At 36.6% G+C, this 23,724-nt stretch overlaps 1 pseudogene; it reads right to left on the bottom strand.

Moving 5' to 3' along the window:
- Positions 1-22,429, bottom strand: part of LOC143680212 (transcription factor Dp-1 pseudogene) — a 43,168-nt pseudogene extending 20,739 nt beyond the window's left edge.
- Between the last annotated feature and the right edge of the window lie 1,295 nt (positions 22,430-23,724).

Genomic DNA, 23,724 nt, shown 5'->3' with positions numbered 1-23,724 from the left:
TGAAGCCACACATATGTACTTTGCACGTGGGTGACTTATTTGGAACAAGGTTATGTTTGTGAGATGTATCCATATCAGTGTGGGTAGCAAATAATTCATTACTTTTCTTTATTGTATGGTGTTCTATTACATGACTGTAATTTATGTATTCATTCTATCATTGATGGATATTTCGGTAGTTTCCCTTTTGGGGCTATTATGAATAATGTTACTGTCAGGATTCTTCATCATCCTTTGGAGATTATTTGTGTATCTCTGACAATCCTTGCTATATCCTCGTATTGTTTCTGAGAGTTTGCAGAATCTTTCGGATTTTCCACATACAGGATGAGGTCATCTGTGTCTGGTGACAGTTTGATTTCTTTTTGGTCGATTTTAATGCCTTTTATCTCTTTTTCTTGTCTGTACTGATTAGGACATCCAGGACATTGTTGAATAAAGGTGGTAATGGTAGACATCTTTATCTTCCTCGTCTCAGAGGGTAGTTATTCTACATTTCACCACTAAGTTTTGCCTTTGTTGTATCTTTTCCCTATTTCCCTTTTATCAGATTAAGGAATTTCCTTTGAATTGCTAGTTTGATAAGAGTTTTTTAAGTCATGAATGAATGTAAAATTGGTTATGAATTTTATTTGAAATGCTCATATGACTTTTCTATTACTCATATCATATGATATTATTTTGTTAAGGTAGCTATCTTAGTTTCTTAGCTGCTAAAACAAACATCATATGATGGGTTGACTTAACAGGAATTTATTGGCTCATGGTTTCAGAGGGTAGAAGGTTTGCTCCCTCCCAGGGTTGGTAACTTCTGGCTGGCTGACAATCTTTGGGATTCCTTTGCTTTTCCGACACATAATGGTGTCTTCTTCTTTCTTTAGTGATTGATTTCACTGATGTCCAGCTTCTTGATTTTTCCCAAGGCTTTCCCTCTGTAATAGAATTGACTCATTCTGACTCAGTTGGCCACACCTCTACCAAAAACATCTTTAAAAGGTCCTACATACAATGAGCTCACACCCACAGGAGTGCGTTAAGATGAAGAGCGTGTTTTTTTCTGGATATGTAACTCTACTGCAGTGATAAATTATACTGACTAATTTTCAAATGCCAAACCAACTTTGCATTCCTGAAAAAAACCCAACTTGGTTAGGTTTTATTATTCTTTTTTGTCACTGGATTTGGTTTCTAATATTTTATTTAAGATTTTTCATCTATGTTAATAAGAGAAATGGTCCCCTAATATTCCTTTCTTTGATATCCTTATTAGGATTTAGCATCAAGATTATGCTGGTTTTATATAACAGACTGTGATGTATCCCTCTTTTTCTATTCTCTAGAAGAATTATTTTAGGTTTTATTTCATCTTCAGAGGTTTGAAAGAATTTATCAGTGAAGGAATCTGGGCCTATTTTTGTTTGTTTGCTTTGAGGGGGTAGGAGGCTAGACAGTTGAGGAGAGGACAGCTTGGGACTGAGTAATATCCCCTGGGTTCCTGAATTTACCATGAGACAGTATCTTAGTTTGCCAGTGCCGCTATGGCAAATACCACACACTGGTTGGCTTAAGCAACAAGAACTTATTATCTTACAGTTTGGGAGGCTGGACATCCAAAATCAAGGTCTTGGCTGGCCATGCTTTCAGTTAGAACCTGTTGAGTTCTGGTGCTGGCTTGCTGTAACCCTTGTGCTTCCTTGACTTGCATCTTTGCCTCCATCCCACAGTGGTCTGTCTCTCCTTGTGCCTGCTCCTCTCCTTTCTATGAACTTCTGACTTCTCCTCCATCCAATTCCTTTGCTTATAAGGACGCCAGTAATATGGATTAAAGCCTGCCCTGATTCAATTTGGCATCTTCTAAATAGGCTCTTTGAGGATCCTATTCACAAATGAGTCCACACTCTGACTCACCGAAACATATTCAAAGATACTATTTACAAATAGGCTCACAACATTTGTGAACACAGATTAAGATTTGAACATGACTTTATGGGGTGCAATGATTCAATCCCTAAACAATGGGGACCCAGAGAAAGAAAGACATTCTCATAAGATGATAGATGTCTGAAGTCATATTACTACTAAAAATATGTGAATTTAAGTAATTCCCCACACTGGTGAAGTAGGGTATATCATGTTTTATTTTATATCATTTTTATCATTTTATATTTCACTTAGTATTTAGAAGACATGAATATAACTTAGGATCCCTAAGGTGATAATACTATCCATAGCTAATATTTACTCAGCACTTATTACATGCCAGCCACTCTTTTAAGCATTTTATCTCTAATAGCTCAACTAACCCTCATGTCTATGATTATCTCCACTTTCAGATAAAGAAACTGAAATACTAAGTAACTTATCCAAAGCCATTCAACTGCTGATGGAGCCTGAATTAAGCCCAGGAAGTCTGACAATACAGCCAATTCTCTTAACTGGTGTGAGTGATAACAACAGACACATATTTGGAATGTTTTACACATCCATAGTGCTTGGTATATTTTAACTCAGTTAATCTTTGCATCAGCCCTTTGAGTTGGTACTTCTACTACCATCCCATTTTACAGATGAGGAAACAGAGGCATGGGGCGTGTCAGTATCCTACACAAGATTACAGCGCTGGTAAGGGGCAGAGCTGAGATTCGAACACCAACAGCCTGGCTCCAGAGTCTGAGGCCTCATTACAATGCAAACTATAAGGATTATCAAAGACATGGCTAGTGTCATGCATATCGACTCACATGTGTCTTATACGATCAATTACACATGAACATTCACCTGAGTTTAATGATTATGCAGAAATGCTGCAATCTTTATCTCTGAATGGATGCTTTGCTCATACGTCATGTCTCCAAAAAGTCTTTTTTTAGTTTTTAATATTTAAAATTTACAGTTTAAGGTATAATAGAAATAACCAACAAACAGTCATATTTAAGACAAGCATCATTATACAACAATACACACTATATACTTAGCTCAAATCCTCTGGCAAAACGAAATAACTGCTATTGATAAAATCAGCTGAGAGAAGGAGACATTCAATTTGCCCTAAAGTAGAGCACAAAGGTTATTTCTGCAGTGGAGCCTCCTGAATCACTAAAGTTTAAAAGTTAAACTTTAATGTTAAACCATTTAAGGACTTCAAAAACACATTGTAGTTTGACAAGGCTTATTCAGTGTCAGTTCCAGGTGACCCAGAGAAGGGTCATTTTCACTCAAGTCCACAGGGAGTGTCACCTCATCACCAAGTAAGTTAATGGCGGCAAAGCCAAACAATCTTTCCCCCACTTATCACATTTTGAAAGTGAATTATACATTAATTAAAGTCTTTAAAGTATAATGGAAAGTTGTTGCCTTTAGGTGTTATGCTCCCAAATTTCAGATTTAGGGTTTTAAATTCTTTGAACATAGTCCAAAGAAGAAATGATAGTTTTCTACTAAGCTTTCACGTTTGATCTTTAGTGTGTGTTCACTATACCCTGTTTGCTAATCATAGTGGATTTACTTTTCTAAAGTAAGGCTTAATACTGACTCAAACTGATTTTATGGAAAAGCCATCCCAGGAAGTAATTCAACATCAGAGAAATCACTGAATGCAGGGATGACATTTTCTTTTAAGAGCTGGATGGCCCTTTGGATGGCCAGTTTACATGAGTTCAGTGGAACTTCTCAGACATAAGGCTTGTTTGTTTTTTTAATAGCATCTGAACATTTGTGCTAGCTGCAGCATTGATCTGTCTGCGAAGAATGGCTGAATAGAAAGGACCCTAGTGAGATCATTGCAATTTTGGTAAAGAAAATAATCCAGTCTATAAAGCAGGGATACAATATAATTGTGATAACTACAACATAATCCAAGTTAACAAAAATATTTCATAGGCCACCTTGAACAGAAAAGAAAGACAAACACCTTCAAAGACTCCTTCTGAGTGTGTCACAAATGAGGACCCATGGGTGCCCAGCAAGGTCAAAGCAAATTGCTTCAGCATGAGAAACAAAAACTAGAAAAATGTTTTTAAAAAGAAAAAAAGGTGGCAGGGGAGTATTCTGGAAAGTGGTACCATGGCAACATCCAATAGCCAGAAGTACTTCAGGAAAAAAATTTAAAAAAGAATTTTAAATTGTTAAAAAAAACTGCCTTCCAGGTTTTAGCAGACCTGAAAAACTCAGATATCTAAGATATTGCCTTTGTCAAATGAAAATGATCCTGCTTTTTTTTTTTTCTTAAAAGGTTATGGAACGTAGAGGGAATAGATTAATCTTAATATTCCAAAGTTTGTCACAATCTAATGTTTACTTCCCTCTAAATACAACGATAAAAATAACTCCTCAGTAACTCGGTAAAGCTCAAGTATTAGTTAGAACGAAAAAATACTAAAACTCTGTACCTGTAGCTCCAAGGTTGATTCCAGTTCTAAAATCTTGTAATTTTAGCTATCTAAAGTTTAATGTCAGTTATTGCAAGAATAGATTTTCTTCTCCGAGCCTACATGGCACCTGAACATTCTCATAGGAGAAAGATGTAGAACTGAGAACAGTACTTTTCACTCATTTTGTTTATAGGATCATTTTAAGCAATAGGATAGTTTTCCATTATTCTGTAATACTGGAATATTTCTTATTCTGGCACTTCCTTCTTAAGACAGCTCATTATAAGAACATCATATAATGTCTGTTGAGTGCATGAAAGAATCATTGTTATCAGGCTGACCTCTTGATCAGTCTTATCCCATCATCTGAGATATTAATTACATGGCAGCAGTGGAACTACAGAAAATGGAATGTGTTTCCCACTGCTACAGCACAACAGCCAAGGAGAAGTCCCTCTTAGCACAGACAAACTCAGCAATAGTCAGTGGTATGCAAAGAATACATTTACAGGTGTGACTAATTTCATTCACGTGGCTTTTTTTTTTCTTTCTTTCTTTTTTGCATCGGCAGGCACTGGAAATCGAACCCGGGTCTCTGGCACAGCAGGTAAGAACTCTGCCTGCTGAGCCACTGTGGCTGCCCCATATGGCTTTTATATTCCAGATTGGCTGAAGTTAAAAGCAAGTTATTTTTGTTTTATTTTGTTTTAAATATTTATGTCAATAAGAGGTGGGAGGGAAATGTAAGAAAAAAATATATACAAATTAAATTAGATCTTAACACTGGCTGATTTCCAAGGAATAAATGCAGTTTACTTTGGACATTGTGAGTTTTTTCAGTGAATATGAAATAACTTAGAGGAACCGAACTTTCTTCTCCATTTGTGGTTTTTAAGGTGCCTTTGTATAGCAAGAGTCCATTCAGTGTGATTGGCTGAGTTGCTGGGAAAAAATGCATCTTGGGATAGAGCTCAGCAAAACTCAGAAAATGAACACGAGGCATCTTATGGCTCTGACCCTACCCCTAGAAACCAGCACAAAGTCCATTCCTACCCTGAGGCAAAGTCAGGAATCCATTCCAATGATCTGTCTACCGAGCATTTCTTCTGTCCATCTTTTGCTCTTCTTGACTAAGCGTTGCCAATCCTACAATCACCATTTCTAAGTATCTCTATATGCAGAACACAATGCTAGGCTCTAGGAAGGTTCGGAGTTGAAGAGGAGGCAAGAGTTTCAAAAGAGGGCATGGTTTCAATTTCAATTCTAGGTGAGTTTATAATTTAGTCAAGAAGATAGGGTATACGTATGCAAAATGTATTCAAACACTTCTTAAAAATAATATACAATTTTAATGATGTCATGTGACTCAAATATGTAAGTGTGTAAGAATGAATATGCAAAGTACATTCTTTCCCCAAAATGAGTGACTAAATGAGCCATGGATTAAATTTTAAAGATTACAAGGACTGTGGGTCAGTATTAAGGAAATGAATGGGCAATGTGAGGAAAAATATGTATTGAGAAAACATTACAGAATGTATTGGAAATTCCTATTTGTTTGACGGTATATGAGTATATGGTGGCTTTTCTATTCAATAATCACTTACTGATCACTTATTATTTTCCATTCATTCAACAAATACTTATTCACTGCCTGTTTTATCCCAGAACCTAGAAATATAGTGACAAGCAGGCAAAACAGGTGCTGTACCCTAAACACACTTAAAAGCTAATGGCGAAGACAACAGTTTAGATAAACAATTACAATAAAGTAAGATGGAAATTAGGATGTAAGAAATACTAAGGCCACAAGGTTATTGAAGGGTTACCCATGGAAGCAATATGATCATATTTGCATTAAAAATATTTCTCTTTTATTAAATAAAAAATGATCACAAGGAAACAGTGGAAGAGGACCATTTAAGAAAGCTGGTGCTACAGCCCCAACGAGATATGGATGAGGATAAGATGGAGAAATGTGTGCCAAACATTCAAGACATACTTAGGAAGTAGAACAAGAACCTCCAAGGTGTTTCCTGACTTAAGAAAATTAAGAAGACAATAAGGAAGGTACTCCCAGATTCTGTAATGATTGACTGAGGTAATGGAGATTCCCTTAACTGAAATAGGAAATGCTAGAGGGAGAGCAAGTTTGAAGATAAAGTTTCAATTTTCAGCAAGTTTGGTTTTGATTATGACACTGTGTTAGATTCCAAAGAAGGCACAGTGTCTGACATTGAGGGTTCACAGTATAGGAGAAAAATAATTAATACATTATTACAATTCAGTATGATAAAAGGATAAGTAAAATTGTGGAATATTTTGAATGGGTCAGTATAGGCAAGGCTATGCTGTGATAGCAATCCTTAAAGCTCAGTAACTTAAACAAAAGTTTATTTCTTGCTTACATGAAATCTAATGTAGGTTCAGGTGCATCAGCTCCCCTGCATGTCGTCAGTTGAAATCATTTCTACCTTGAGATTCTGCCATGTTGTCACAAGGCTCCCCCAGCTGCAAACAAACAAAGAGACAGTTGCAGATCACACATGAGTTGTTGGGTGCTTTGGTTTAGAAGCGGCACATCTCACCTCTACTCACTGCCCTCTGACCAGAGGAAGTCCTATGACCCTCCCTCACTGCAAGGGAGCTGGGAAATGGGAGCATCATGAGAATGTTCAGGGAGGAGCAAGGGTCTCTGCAACAGATACAGAGCTATATTATATATAAAAATACATATAATTAATTGTATATACACAGACATGCTAAATACATTATACATGCAAGAATAGCATAGAAGGATGCTCTTTCTTCTTTTTTATACATACATATTTTTTATCAGAGAAGTAAGTTGTATCAGTAGGTTTATAGACAAATGATGAGAAAATACAGAGCTTCCATAATACCTGCACACACACACACACACACACACACACACACACATTAACACCCCGCATTGGTGTAGTACCTTTGTTACAATTGATGAAAGAATATTATTATAATAGTACTCTTAACTATAGCTCATGGTTTACATTAGGGTTCACTGTGTTATACAATCCTACAGGTTTTTAAATTTTTTATTCTAGTACTATATGTATAACCTAAAGTTTCCCTTGTAACCACTTTCAGTTATATAATTCAGTGCTGTCAATTATGTTCACAGTGTGCTGCCAACATCACCATCCTTTATCAAAACTTTTCTATCATCCCAAACAGAGATTCTGTACCAAAAGCTTCTTATATATATTATCATTCTAAGTAAGTTAATAATTTGTCACAAAGGGAAAGGGAAAAAATGTAAAAATATATTTAAAATATAAACTAATTGCAAGGAGGGAATGAAGTTATTTTTAAGTCAGCAAACGACTGTATCAGATTTGTGAAGAAAAGACTAGAAAGAGGAGAGTCTGGAGGCAGGGAAATAATTTAGGAAGCTGACACACAGTCCAGGCAGAGGTGAGGAGGCTCAACCTTGGAGGAGGCATTGGAGTTATATTTAGTTGGAAGATAGAAGGAGCGGAACTTGGAAAACCATTAACATGTGAGGGCGAGAGAGAAGGAACTGTGGGCAATGGAATTTGAGGTTTCTAGTTCAGTCAGTTCAATGGATGGTGAAGCCGTTAACAAAGGCAAGAAAACGGTTACTGAAAACAGTTTTAAGAGTAAATAACCGTTTCTGCAGTTACAAATTCAAGTTTATCCTTTGCAGAGATTTGTTTACTAAGTATTCATCTATCTTTATATTGTATAATATTTTTCTTTAAAAAATAATCCTTGTCTCCAGAAACACTGGAAGAGTAGACTTTGTTAGTTAAAAACAACCTTTTCTTTACGGTAGTCCAGTTTCCACTGCCTACTAGATGCGATGTGTTTGGCGCATGGAAGCATCTGGAGCAACCACATTTCCTTATTCAAGCCAAAACAAGTTAACTCATCTGTGGCTTATCTCATATCCGTCCTGTAGATCTCATGGGAGGATACAGCCTTTATTACTAAAATAATGTGTATAAAACAAAAATAGCATGGAAAGAAGTTTCTAAATGTGACCTTTATAGTTACTTTGTAAAATAACTTACATATAAATTTACTATAAGTTAATATTATGTGTTTAAATATTGCTTGGTGTTTGATAAACCATCTTTGTTATGAATTTTTTTTTTTTGGTATTCTTATTTGCCTTTATCTAGTTTGGGCAGGATCTTTTTTTTGCAATAAGAAAAACTCTGGTTATATTTTTCTCTCTGCTGACTTACTTTGTAACTTATAGTGATTCACTTGACCTTTTGACAAGTAAGTTCCTTGATTGTGGAGCAAGGATAATTATTTAACTCTCTATATTTTTGTGACTTATTCTCTTTATTTTTTGTGACTTATTCAATCAAAGGCTTCAAAACACTGTTGTGCCCTTACGTGAAATGTATTCATAAACACTAAGTATGAATAATTGCTCCTATTTATTTTCAATATTTATTTTTATTCATATATAAATATTTATATTTATTCATTAGTCCTTATATTTAGTGGTCCTCATTATATATTAGGTGCTGAAGATAAAAATAAACAATCTAGGGTTCCTGTCTTCAAGGAATTCCCCAATTCAGTAGGGAAGATAAACAATAAGATCAAAATGCCAACATAAAGAAGTATGATTCCCTGAATGGTCCAGTGAATCACTAGACGGGGATAAAAGAAATGGGAGAAAAAAATCAACAGAAACGTTACCTGAACCAACTGTCCTAAGAAACATCTAAAATCTTGGTTGAAACTTTTCTCAAATTGATATCTTCATTTTTTCATAAGGAAGTAGTTAAAAGAGTTGGTGCTGAATTCAGCCCACCCATATTTAAATCCACACTGGTTGTATGCCCTAGAGTAAGTTCTTAACCACTTACTGCCTCAGTTTCCTTATCTGTAAAATGAGAATAATAATAGCAAAACCTCAAGAGGTGGTTGAGGACTGTGGTAGATTGAATTATGTAACTCTGCAAAGGCATGTTCTTATTCCTAGATCACATTCCTGTGGATGTGAACTTGTAGAAATAGTTCCTTTTGAAGACACTGTTTTTAGTTAAAGTGTGGCCAACTGAATCAGGTTCGGTCTTGATCCATATTACTTGAAACCTCATAAAAAGAAGAAACCAGAAGTCAGAGAAGGCCACAGGAAGAGCTGAAAGTCAGTGGAAACCAGAAGAAAAAGAGAGATTCCATTTGACAGGCAGAGATGCAAGCCAGGGAGCCCTATGATTGCTGCAACCCAGCACCGAAATACTGGAGATTTGGAGGAGACAGCACGGTTTTGCCAATGCCTGGAATGTGGGCTTTTAGCCTCCAAAAACTGTGAGCTAATAAATACTTTGTGTTTAAGCCAACTCATTGTATGGTATTTGTCATAACAGCCTGGAGAACTAGGACCAAAAGTAAATGAATTATACATGCAAAGTACTTAAAAGTGATGGATGTTTATTAAGCATTCAGTAAGTGGTAGCTATTTAGCTATTATTACTATTATTGCTTTTTGCCACACCTCCTAACACAAAAATTTGTACCTAGTATATGCATGTTCTTTGAATTAAGTTAGCAGATCCTAAGGCATAATCTAGAATTAGATAAAAGGACTCACTCAAGTGTCACTCAATTTGGCAGGGCAAGTCATATACCTCATCTGTTATCAACAAACATAAAGACTAGAAAGATTTCATTTTACAGAGAAATGAGGAAAGAAATAAAAACTAAGTGTGTGCCATAAAAAAAAAAAAAGAACAAGGAGAAGGGAACAGTAACTTTAAAATGCCGGGCAACTGGCATTTAACTGGCAAGCAGGGATAATGCCAGTCTCATAGCTCTGGCACCTAGCTAGTACCTAGACATAATAAATTCTTTACAAATATTTGTTGACTGAATATACAACCATGGAGAACAACATACTTCTGAAAATCATTTACAGCATTATTCAGAAGAAAATTTCAATTTTTGGCCTCTTCCATAAAATGTAAGAAGACATGTGGTCTGTGAAACTATGTTAGAAAAATATAATGAGCAAAGGATGGGACATTGGCAGTCGAAGCAGCCGGTGATTAAATACTGAAATTCCTACCTGGGATTACCTTGAAGGAAGTGTCCATTGAAGGCAAGGCCTTAGCAGATATAATACTTGCTGTAGTACTCCTCAAGGAGGGGGTTACAAGAAGTTAAAAATCATCAGGCAGGCTGCCAGTGTCTAAATGCTTATTTATATTTTCTAAGTCCTGATGAATATGTATGGTAATCTATTCTTAGAGTATTAGACCAGGAAACAAGGATATAATTTTAGATTGGGATGAATTTATTGATTGACATATATTCATGAGAGATTCTGGATTCAATGAACTAACCCAAGCATGTGAGAATAGGCCAAATTGTTTGCTTGGATTTAACAGTAATCTATGCTGAATTAAACTGAGATACCAGAAATTCCTTGAATATTAAACAGTACTTTTCAACTCTATGAGACTTAATGTCCCTTGAAATTCATAGTTAACCTAGCTAAATATATTATTTCAAAAAATCAATATAAGGCCCTAATAGTAACATAAGAAGAAATAAAAAGAAAGTATTATTATTTCAATGTATGAATGCTTAGGCACAACTCTACTAGAACACAGCAAAATAATCATATGTCTGCATCTAGATGTGGGATCACCTTGAGTACAATAGCTACAAATGCAGATTTATACAGATGTGTTTTGAAGATAAAATTCCACAGGCAGTGTTGCAGTCAGTGATGTGACTTTTCCAAAATGATGACACAACTATTGGTAATGTTCTGAAACAAAAAAACTGCTACCCTTGCAAAAATACTTTGTGCTTATATATTAAATGATGTTTGTTTTTAGGTTGAGATGATTATATGCAGGTTTTTTTTAATGTCTAGGGGACTGTTAAATGTTATTCAGGATGCAGGACAATTCTTTATGAAGTGAGTCTGTCCCACGTATTGCAGGGCAACTAGCCTCCTTGTCCCCTGCCAACAAATACTAGTAGCATCTCTAGTCACCATGATACCCTATGCTCCCACAGATTTCAAAAATTCCCTCAAGAGATGGTTCTATCCCAAGGACTCTTAGACAGAGACAGAAGAACAAATCCGAAGGCTCAGAGATATATGGATATTGGAATGGGTTAATCATATCTGACCGGGTTAACAACCTCCTGACTGTCTTCTTAGGAAATAACAAGGGATATTCAATATGCTTGGGCATGAAAAGTTAACGGTGAAGGGAGCATTGCTATTCTTCAGAGTTGTTGAGGTGGATGCACCTTGTAGGCTGGGAATGAAGGAAGGTGATGCTGCTATTGAAATAGGCTCCTTAATTTCAATGGATGATGGAATCTTGGAGTGGCAGAGGCTGAATAGTGCACCTAACCTCAGAGGCAAAAATGGCATGGTTATTGTAACAGATGGTGGAGCTGGAGGGATAATCAGTATGTTTTTTTTTTTAATTGATTTATTTATTTTAACATGGGCAGGCACCGGGAATCGAACCCAGGTCCTCTGGCATGGCAGGCAAGCATTCTTGCCTGCTGAGTCACCGTGGCCCACCCAATCAGTATGGTTTTATTCTCAGGGAACCTCCACAGTCATTAATGGATCCTAGAGACCCAATCAAAATAGCAAACCAAAACCAATACTGCATTCCTGGGAGAATCATAGAAATTAGTGCTTGAAAGATCTGAAAAGACTTGTGACTAACAAGATTAGTAATCCCTATTTTATCTCCATTGAGGTTGACTTTGGCCTGTGCCAAAAACAAATAGGTCTTGATATAAGCTTAATCAGAAATAGTTGACAATTGTAGCTGAGAACTCTTTACTGTATTAAATCAAGGAAATCTCACATCTTGTTTGTGGATATTAATCTAATATATGCATATTTTGTCTTATCTCAATAAGCCAAGAACACTAGAAGTAGTTTACTTTCACTAACTGGAATAGCAGTATACCTTCACTTACTTGGTGAGCAGATGCCACGTGTGTCAACAAGTGATTTATAGGTACTCTCAAATGGTTTCGCTGAATGATGAGGGACTTGGGAAGGATGCATGATTGGAGAATTGGAAACAGAAGATTTGGGTAAACTATATATATGAACCTCTCAGACCAGATTCAGAATGTGAGTATATTTATTTCCCATGTAAATGATCATCCAATGTCCACCTCCCCCACCCCCACTACCTTGAAGAGAAAGTGCTGAATAATTAGGTGAACAAGTTGATCTGCTCTGTGGATGTCAGTTAACCTCTTTCTCTAGCCACTCCAATGCATTTTTTAATGGGCTCAAATACAAATTAGCCATGATGGCAAGAATAGAGATTATGTACGGACTTAACAAAATGAGCTTCCACTTATGGAGGCTGATTTAGTGATTGCTGCTGCTAAGTGCCTATACAGGTTAGGCTGAAAATACTATGATTAAGACAAAATTAATAGGAATGAAGTTTATTTCTCTCTCCTGTTAAAATCCCAAAGGGTGATCCATGTTAGTTTTGCAGCTTTGCAATTTTAGGGATCCAGATTATTTCTTGCTTGCTTTTTCTACCATTGCCAAAGTGCAGCTTTCATTTTATGACTGAAGGGAGCTACTCGAACTGCCACCATAAGGTCCACATTTTTTTGCCAGAAGGGATCAAGAAAAAAATGAAGGGGAAGCCCACTTTTTCCCTTTAAAGGCATGTACTGGAGCTTGTACATTGCTTATGCTCACATCCTATTTGTTAGAATTTAATTACACACTCACATTGCAGGGGAAGCTGGGAAGCACTGTCTTTATTCTGGGCAGCCAGGTGGCTAATATTGCATAATAAAGAGCACACACTGGGGACAACTGTGCTAATCACTGCTCAGTGCAGTGGCAATAACACTGAGCCCTTAACATAGGTCCAAAATGTAATATTTTTCATTTATGGTGGAGGCAAGATAAACATTCTGAGTGTGGATATCCCTTTACTATTTACCATGCCCTGTCAGCAATACTGTCCATGGGTTAGCCAAAAATCTTTAATTCCTATGATAGTATCCTACAAATATTGTTTCTGTCCAAATAATTTATTTCACAGCAAAAGAAGCAAATAATTGAACTGGTACCAGTGAGATATGCTGATCTCACCATGTCCTTATCTCCCCAGAGCAGCTGACCTTATAGAATAGTGTTTGAGATTCAGTTGTCTTCCAGCTGGGTGGCAACACCTTTTAGACTTATGGTATGCACGGTCAAAAAGTGATCAGTAGGTGATGCAGTTTCAACCATGGCCAGAATACATAGCTCCAGGAACCAAAAGAGTGGGAGTGGCATATCTCATTTTATACCTTAGGACCCATTTGCATAATTTTTCTTCCTACCTCTTCAACTCTGGGCTCTGCTTGTTGAGAGGTCTTGGTGCCCAAATGAAAATATTTCCACCAGAGGACACAACAGTGGTTCCATTAAATGGGACCTTAAGATTCTTACCTGGCCATGTTGGCCTCATGCCACCTGGCTATAGGCCAAAGGGGAGTTACCTTGTTAGCGAAAGTGACTGGTGGTGATTATCACATGTAGTGCCAAGGAAGAGTATGACTAGAAATCAGGGGTTCTTTTGAAGTGCCTCCTGTTGTTGCTATGTCTAGTGCTAATATGTAATGAAAAACCAAACAACTCAATACAAGTAAGACTGCCAAAGGCCCAGACATCTCAAGAATAAAGGTTTAGATCACCCTATCAGGTAAAATTCCTGGACCCAAGAGGCTGACTGGTGTCAAAAGGAATATGGAATGAATTGTGGAAGTATGACGTTGTAAATACTTGCTATTCATCATGATCAGTAACAGAAACTGGTCAGTAGTATCCATGTATGCGTTTTTCTGTTGTGTATATACTATGTATTATACATATATAAGATATTGTGTGTGTGTGTGTGTGTGTATATATATATATATATATATAAAATATACATATACTGACCAATTTCCTTTTCTCTCTTTATTTCCCCTCCTATTTTATTTAGGGTGTGTTGGTGGTAGTAAGTTTATTTAGTTCACGTGTTACAAGTTATGAAGAGGAGATTGTGACTAAACTAGAAGAGGAAAAAACTTACCTTGAGATGGAGGCAGGGACCAAGGTTTTGTGTTTCCTCTTGAGGAGATAGTAAGGATGTTTTCATTTGTACACAGTGTAGTCATATTATCTTAAGGGGAATATGTTGCTGTTGGAAGTTTAAATATGGAAGACGGGCATGATGGACGTTGGGCGGCTGATTCAGCATTCCCTGACCATGGCAGACGCAGCAGCTATCTTGACAGTTTAGTTGCCTGGTAGGGCTGTGGGAGACATCCTGGAATCTCAGCCTAGAAACTCTTTCTTCATATTTTTCAAGGATTCTATCAGTCAAATAATCTTCTTTGGGCAAAAGTATATTCTATGGACTGTTAAAATCCTCAACAATACACATAGGAGCCAGAAAACAGGGCACCTACCACAAGAAATGATAAAGGAATGGTCCATCTCGATGGCTACTATACACAAGTGCTTGTGGGCAATCAGTCCAGATTGGGATAAGAGGATGGTAGACTTTGGGAAAAAGGAGTCTAGGAAAATTAAAATGGAGCTCAGAGATTATGTGATGTGCTTGTGCATTTGGAAAAAGTACTGCTGGGTATGTGGCAGATCCGCTGGAGTGTTTGACCAAACTTGGAACTAGGTAATACAAAACATAGGCAAATTCAAAAATGAAGTGAAAAAAAGAAAGGAAAAACAGAAAGGCCACATAATCAGAGTACACTGTTTGGCTCTGTTTGGAGGTATTGGGGAGGTTGAAGATCTTACTTGCAGAGCTGGGCTTAGAGAGAGATAGAGGCCACATCTGAGCAACTAAAAGACGTTCTGGAAGTAACTCTCAGACATAACCATAGGTAGACTGAGTGCCTGTGCTACAGAAATAAGCATCACAAGATCAAGCCTCAAGAACAAGGGCTTGTCCTATTGACTTGGGAATCCCTAATGTTTGAGACAGTATCAGGGATTTCCCCAGTGGTAAAGTTTAATAGTTCCATAGTTTTCCTCCCATCCCTCAAGGGACTTTGCCAACACTTTTTAATTAACTGCACAGCATACTCTGGAGGTATCAGGGTGTTACCTTAAACTATATGGGATGACAAACCCAGATCCCATTCTGGGCTCCATGTGTTTGGGTTGTCCAAATGAACTATCTAGACAAGTTGAGTTAGATTATGTGCTACAGAAAATTTAGGTTTGGGACAAAATAAACCTCTCTTTCTTTGATCTCATGCAGTAGGTAAAGTTCTTACATACAAATCCTCTTTATTGCTGTATTCTGATTTACTTCAATCCCGACCTGATTGGCTTTATTCTCTTATCGCTAATTGAGGCCTGATCTCTTTTTCAATTTCTTTAACAGTTGTTCTTTGTATCAGTGCTGACTTTCAGAACTGCAGAACTCCAATTTTGAGTCTTAGGTGTCCCACATGCAGCCAAAGTTCCAGGGAGACACCAGGTTATACATATATAGCACAACATCTCAAAATATGGAATTAGCATTGATAGCTCTGGACTAAACATGACTGCAGTAAATGCTTACAATCTAGGTCCCAATTTTCTTATAGGTATTTTCTAAAAGAGACCATACAATATTTGTTCTTTTGTTTCTGGCTTATTTTGTGACAGATAACGTCCTAAAATTCATTCATCTCGTTGCATGCCTCATGACTTTGTTTCTTTCTGTAGCCACACAATATTCCATGATATGTATATACCACAGTTCACCATTCTACTTTTCAGTCAGTGTATCCTTCAGCCTCCTCAATCCATCTGGCATCATGTATAATGTCCAAAGTCAACAATCCATGTCTCACATTATCCTCAGTTATATAATCATCAGCACTCTCATTTTTAGATGATTTTCATTGCTCCAAAGAGAAAAATAACCACAAATACACCCTCACCAAATAGAAAATCCAAATCTCCCCTCAACTTTTTTAAAAAAAATATTTTTATTGAGAAATCTTCATGCACATACAGTCCACACATGGAATATAATCAATGGCTCACACTAAGTCATGTGCTCATCACCATGATCATTTTTAGAACATTTGCATCACTCCAAAAGAAGAAGAAAAAAGAACTCGTACATCCCATACCCATTATCCCTCCCTCTCATTGACCACTAGTATTTCCATCTACCCAATTTTTTACCTTTACCACCATCCCCATTTATTTATTTATCCTTGTTTTTTTACTCATCTGTCAATACCCTGGATAAAAGGAGCATCAGACACAAGGTTTTCACAATCACACAGTCACATTGTAAAAGCTATATAGTTAAACAATCATCTTCAAGAATCAAGGCTATTGGAACACAGTTCAACAGTTTCAAATATTTCCCTCCAGCCACTCCAATATAACCTAGATTAAAAAGGGATAGCTATATAATGCATAAGAATAACCTCCAGAACAACCTCTCAACTCTGTTTGAAATCTCTCAGCCACTGAAACTTTATTTTGTCTCACTTTTCTCTTCCTTCTTTTGGTCAAGGAGGCTTTCTCATTCCCATGATACCAGGTCCCGGCCCATTCCAGGAGTCCTGTCCCACATTGCCAGGGAGATTTACACCCCTGGGAGTCATGTCCCACATGGGGGGAGGGCAGTGAGTAAAGAGGCTATAAGAAAGGAAAACTTCCTAACAAACATAGAAGCAAAAATTCTCAGCAAAATACTTGCAAATAGAATCTAACAACATGTTGAAAGAATTACACACCATGACAAAGTGGAGTTCATACCAGGCATGCAAGGGTGGTTCAACGCAAGAAAATCAATCAATGTAATATAGCACATTAATAACTCAAAAGGGAAAAATCATATGATCATCATCATTGACACTGAAAAAGCATTAGACAAAATGAAACATCCTTTACCAACGAAACACTTCAAAAGTTAAGAATCAAGAAGAATTTCTCAATATGATAAATGGCATGTAGGAAAAGCCACAGCCAGCATTATACTCAACAGTGAGAGACTGAAAACCTTCCCCCTAAGATAGGGAATGACACAAGGATGCCCGCTATTACCACTATTATTCAACATTGTGTTTGAAATTCTAGCTAGAGCAATTAAGCAAGAAAAAAACAGAAGAAATAAAAGGCATCCAAATTGAGAAAGAAGAAGTAAAATTCTCATTATTTGCAGATGACATGATCCTATATTTGGAAAACCCACAGAAATCTATGATGAATGAGGTAATAAATTCAACAAAGTGGCAGGATATAATATTAATACACAAAAATCAGTAATGTTTTTATATATTAGTAATGACCTACCTGAGGAAGCAATTAAGAAAAAAAAATCCATTCACAATAGCAACTAAGAGAATCAGTATCTAGGAATAAACTTAACCAAGAATGTAATGGACCTATACACAGAAAACTACAAAGTATTGTTAAAAGAAATCAAAGAAGACCTAAATAGGTGGAAAGACATTCTATATCATGGATAGGAAGGCTAAATGTCGTTAGACGTCAATTCTTCCCAAATTACTATAGATTCAATACAATACCAATGAAAATTCCAACAATCTACTTTGCAGCCTTGGAAAAGCTAGTTACCAAATTTATTTAGAAAAGAAAGGGTCCTCAAATAGCCAAAAACATTCTAAAGAAGAGTGGAGTGAGAGGACTTACATTTTCTGACTTTAAAGCTTATTATGAAGCCATAGTGGTCAAAACAGCATGGTGCTGGCACAAAGATAAACATATTGATCAAAGGAATAGAATTGAGAGTTTGGAAATAGACCCCAGATCAATGGTCAATTGGTTTTTTTTTTAAATGCAAATGCATGTTTTATTAATAAAAACTAACAATGCCACATAAACAAGCCAAACAATTAAAGTCTCCTTATATTCCATAAAATATTACAGAAAAGTTTATTTGTGCTTCAACAAAAAGGCTATCATTTTAGAACAAGCAGCTAACAGCAACTGTGCAGCTAATTGTTTTGTGAATAAATTTTAAATAAGACTACTGCCTGGCCTGAAATTCCTTTTTCTTTTTGTAAAAAAAAGAACTATTAAAAATAACTGACAAATTTGAGTTTAAAAACTGTTACAACATTCTCTGTATTTAATTCCAACTTTATAATAGATTACAGAAGGATACTTATGAAACAAGTACAACATTTGTTTCAGTACATGTCTTTAAATTATACACTTGTAAGTATGTAAACAACTATAAAATATAAAGTTTCCAAATTGTAAGAAATCAGTTGAATTTAACCATAAGCAATAAACCATTCCAAGCCTTCAAGATGGTTTACATAGCTGCACTAGCACGACAAAAAACTTTCACCAAAAAAAAAACCTTTGTAACTTTTCTGCTACAAAATAGAGCAAAAACAAAACAAAACAAAAAAACAAAAACAAGTCTAAGCTTGATGGAATCACAATAGTTAATATAATTTAAGGAGAAATAAAGGCATGATAAAGTTTAGGGTACTTAATGTTTTAAAACGTAGAGTTTTCCTATTTTGCTCGGTTCTTTGGACACTGTATGATTTAGCAAATTAAAAACTTCCTATGTAATCTTTTTCTTTTCTTTTTTTATTAGTTTAAAAATTTTTTTAAAAATGTAACAACAAACATATTCTTAACCTATGATCATTCCGTTCTACATATATAATCAGTAATTAACAATATCATCACATGTTGCATATTCATCATGATCATTTTTTAGAACATTTGCATCAATTCAGAAAAAGAAATAAAAAGACAACAGAAAAAAAGTCATACATACCGTACCCCTTACCCCTCCCTTTCATTGATCACTAGCATTTCAATCTAAATTTATTTTAACATTTGTTCCCCCTATTATTTATTTTTATTCCATATGTTTTACTTGTCTGTTGATAAGGTAGATAAAAGAAGCATCAGACACAAGGTTTTCACAATCACAAAGTCACTTTGTGAAAGCCATATCATTATACAATCATCTTCAAGAAGCATGGCTACTGGAATACAAGCTGGAAGAATTTTGAGGCACTTGATAAATGAAACCTAAATTGCTTTGAAGAGAGTTGTTAGAAATATGGATGCTAATGGTACCTCCGATGAGGCCTTAGAAGGAAATGATGGATGTGTGATTGGGATCTTGAGGAAAGGTGATCCATGCTATAAAGAAGGAGAGAACTTGACAAAATTGTGTTCTGATGTTGGGTGGAAGGCAGAACTTGAAAATGATGAACTTGGATATTTAGCTGAGGAAATTTCCAAGCTAAGTGTGGAAGGTACCACCTGATTTCTCCTTGCAGTGTATAATAAAATGCAAGAGGAAAGGGATAAGCTGAAAATTAAACTCATAAGCACAAAGGAAACAGTGGTTGATGAATTTGGAAATTCTCAGCCTAGCCAGATAGTGTGCTCTGAGACTGAGGCCAGAAGCAGCTCTGTCAGGGACCTTCCTGAGCTTTGGGGGAGTAACTCCCCAGTGGATTAGGCTCCCTGTGAGGGTTTAACTGAACAACCATTTGCTAGAGAGGGTATGTCTGAACATGATTCAGTCAGCTGTTTCAGTGGAAGTCAAGATTGGAAATACAGTCATCCGGGAAGGATCTGTGGAAAGTTCTGTTGTTTGATGGTTTGGACCTGCTTGAATTACACACAAAGCTGACAAGGTTTTTGCAAAATTTGTATGAGCAGAACCACTGCTAGCCTGGACTGAAAGAGACAAAAAAAGGGATGAAATGAAAGAGCAGAACCATGAAAGCCAAGGTCTGGACTGAAGAGATCTACTCAGACCAAGAGAGCAGGCTCATCCATGTATAAAGGAAAGGCAGGTTCCACCACTCTGCTTGGAGGGAAAAGGCCATCTGCCCCTGTGCTTGAGGGGGTGGGCCTTGTGCCCCATTGTTCAGGAGAGTCTGCAACCCCAATGCTTGGAAATAATGGGGCCTGACCCCAAATGTTCACGGAAAGTCTGGCCACTATCCCAATTCTCGGAAAGGGTGGGGCTATACCCTAGTGTCTGGGGAGAGACCGGCTGCTGTGTAAGTGCTTGGAAGGGGTGGAACTGCCTTTCTATCAGGACTGGAGGATGAAGAATCAAGCTACAGATAGCTCTCAGACCTGAAGATCTAATGAAGTTTTCCCTGCTGAGTTTCAAATTTGTTTGGGATCCATGATCCCTATATTCCTTCCAGTTTCTCCCTGCTGGAATGGGAATACTTATCCTATGCCTGTCCCACCATTGCATTTTATTTTATTTATTTTTTAATTGATTTTCTTATGTTGAACCATCCTTGCATACCTGGGATGAATCCTAGTTGGTCATGATGTATAATTCTTTTAATGTGTTGCTGGATTCGATTTGTTAGAATTTTGTTGAGGATTTTTGCATCTATATTCATTAGAGAGATTGGTCTGTAATTTTCTTTTTTTGTAATATCTTTGCCTGGTTTTGGTATGAGGGTGATGTTGGCTTCATAGAATGAATTAGGTAGCTTTCCCTCCACTTCAATTTTTTTGAAGCGTTTGAGCAGGGTTGGTACTAATTCTTTCTGGAGTGTTTGGTAGAATTCACATGTGAAGCCGTATGGTCCTAGACTTTTCTTTTTGGGAAGCTTTTTTTTTATTAATTAAAAAAAATTACAAAAAACAAACATTCCCAACACATAACCTCAGTAATTCACAATATCATCACATAGTTGCATATTCATCATCATGATCATTTTCCAGAACATTAGCATCAGTTCAGAAAAAGAAATAAAAAGACAAGAGAAAAATATAACAAACAGAAAAAAAAATTTTTTACAGGCCATACCCCTTACTGATCCCTTTCATTGATAACTAGCATTTCAAACTAAATCTATTTTAACATTTGTTCCCCCTATTATTTATTTTTATTCCATATGTTCCTCTCATCTGTTGACAAGGTAGATAAAAGGAGCATCAGACACAAGGTTTTCACAATCACACAGTCACATTGTGACAACTGTATCATTATTCAATCATCCTCAAGAAACATGGCTGCTGGAACAGAGAGCTCTACATTTTCAGACAGTTCCCTCAAGCTTCTCTATGATATCTTTTTTTCCTGAAGCTGAATTTGAGGAAAGGGGAGTCTACACACCAGGAAAATCAGTCTTCATGGTCATTTTCATTAAAGTCATCATCATCATCTTCTTCCCAGACATAAGACATGGGTGTCTGCACCCTAGGGCCAGTGACTCACAGCTCATATCCTACCTGCATCATTGGTCGAGTCACTGGCAGAAAGCCTTGTGCCATTTTGAAGTTGAATCAGATGATGTAACAAATACACCACTGATTGATCCCTGAGCCATTTCTGTCACATAAGGTTCAAGAGTTTTAGGTACCAAACTTTTCCCCATCTTAAGGTCTTCAGCTGAACAGCCTCCTAATTCTAGTCCACAAGCCTAGGATTAAAGTATTCGCTTTAATACTTCCATGTCATCATGGATTTCAAACATGTTGCCCAAATTAAATAGATGCTCAAATTTGTCACAAGAAATATTGTAGCCTATCACTGTCCTCTTGCTGGAATTCACGATGACCAATGTCAAGGAGTGGGTGTTGGGGTGGGTAGGCAGCCGGTTCACTTGCTGCTCTGCTTGGTGAATTCTCTGCACCAAATTCTTGAAGGCAATGTGCTATGGAATAAGTTCTTGAAGTTGAGACTATTTGTTTTATTCTTTCAAGTCTTCTCTGTCTCTCTATCTCTAAATTCTGACGTTCCTGAGCTGAGTTAGTAAGCAAACCATCCATTTGATTTTTTTCTTCTCCTTGGAGGTAATGTTCATTGTTATTAAGGCATTTAAGGCATTGTAGACTCGTCGTCTCATATTCTTCTGGTCATAAGTTCATTCATTTGGTAAGATGTGCTCTCAGCAGCACTGAACTCTGCAACCAATTCATCTGCCAATTCCTTATATGAAGTGGTTCCTTTCCTCTGTACCTTACAAACTTTCATTGAAAAATGCCACAGACCCTTGCCATTCTTCTGTTATTTTCTGCTGCATTTCCCAGCAGACCAAGGAGAAGTCTGAAGCCTGATTCTGTGATATAGAATTTCACAATATGAACCACATAGAATGCAGAATATAGGGGACCTAGAGATAGATAGAAGCTAAAGAAGAGAAAGCAGTTACCTAATATGTGCAGATTTGTTAATGAAGTTGATCTTAAATGTTTGGGAATGGATAGAGGTGATAGTAGTTCATTGTTGGGATTATAAGTAATAGTGACTATTGAAGGTGAGTATGAAAAGGAGTTGTCTAGAGACATGTTTCTCACTGAGTAAAACTATAAATATAATACAGTTCTTGCATGAACTACTTCAAATGTATGACACATACAAAGAGTTAATAATAGAATGATATATGGGGAAAATTACCTATTATATACTGTGGATCATATTTAACAGCAATTCCTTGCTAATGCCACATAAATACCAGGGATAAATAGTTGGGGGATAAGGGTTATGAGGTGTTTTGAGTTTTCTTTTATATGTGTCTGTGTGTATCTGTTATTTTTCTTTCTAAAGCAATGAAAATTGTCTAAAATTGAGAGTGAGTATCATTGCACAACTAAGTGAGGATACTGTAAGACATATTTTGGATAGAATATATGATATGTGAATATATATAAAAAACTTCGGACGCAAATAAACAAACAAACAAAAAGAAAGACTCAAGTGCTGGAGGAGACGTGTAGAGATGTACCTGTTCAGTGTTGGTAGGGAAGTAGGATGGTGCAGATTCTCTGGAGGGTAATGCAGCAGATCTACAGGAGGCTAAATATAAAGTTGCTGTATTCCTAGGAATATGCTCAGAAGAGCTAATAGCAGGGACACAAATAAGCACCTCACACTGATATTTGTGGTGATTTTATTCACAATAACCAATAGATGGAGGTGGCCGAAGTGTCCACCACTGATTAGCAGAATAGTGAGCTGTGGCGTATACATACAATGGAATATTGTGCAACTATAGAAAAGAATGAAAATGTGAGGCATGTAACAAGGAGAATGAATCTTGAGGACATTATTTGAGCAAAATACACCAGAAACAAAAGGACAAATATTCTATGGTCTCATTTAGAAAATGGTTATAAGAAAATTAGGGCCTAGATTGTAGGCTCTTTCAACAGTCACATTTATTTAGTTTTAGTGTTATTTCTAAATTCTGAGATGATGTGCTGTTTGTGTATAACTTGGTAGTTCCTTGGATCTATGGGTACCTGCGAGACACCTGAGACTCAGAGTTAGAGTTGTGCAGTTCTGAAAGTCAGCATTACTCCATACAACAACTGTTAATCTTCAAT

Source organism: Tamandua tetradactyla, chromosome 4 (assembly GCF_023851605.1).
Source record: "Tamandua tetradactyla isolate mTamTet1 chromosome 4, mTamTet1.pri, whole genome shotgun sequence".
In the NCBI taxonomy this organism is placed as follows: Eukaryota; Metazoa; Chordata; class Mammalia; order Pilosa; family Myrmecophagidae; genus Tamandua; species Tamandua tetradactyla.
Note: the sequence above shows the minus strand (reverse complement) of the source record. Positions and strands in the feature narration are given on the sequence as shown.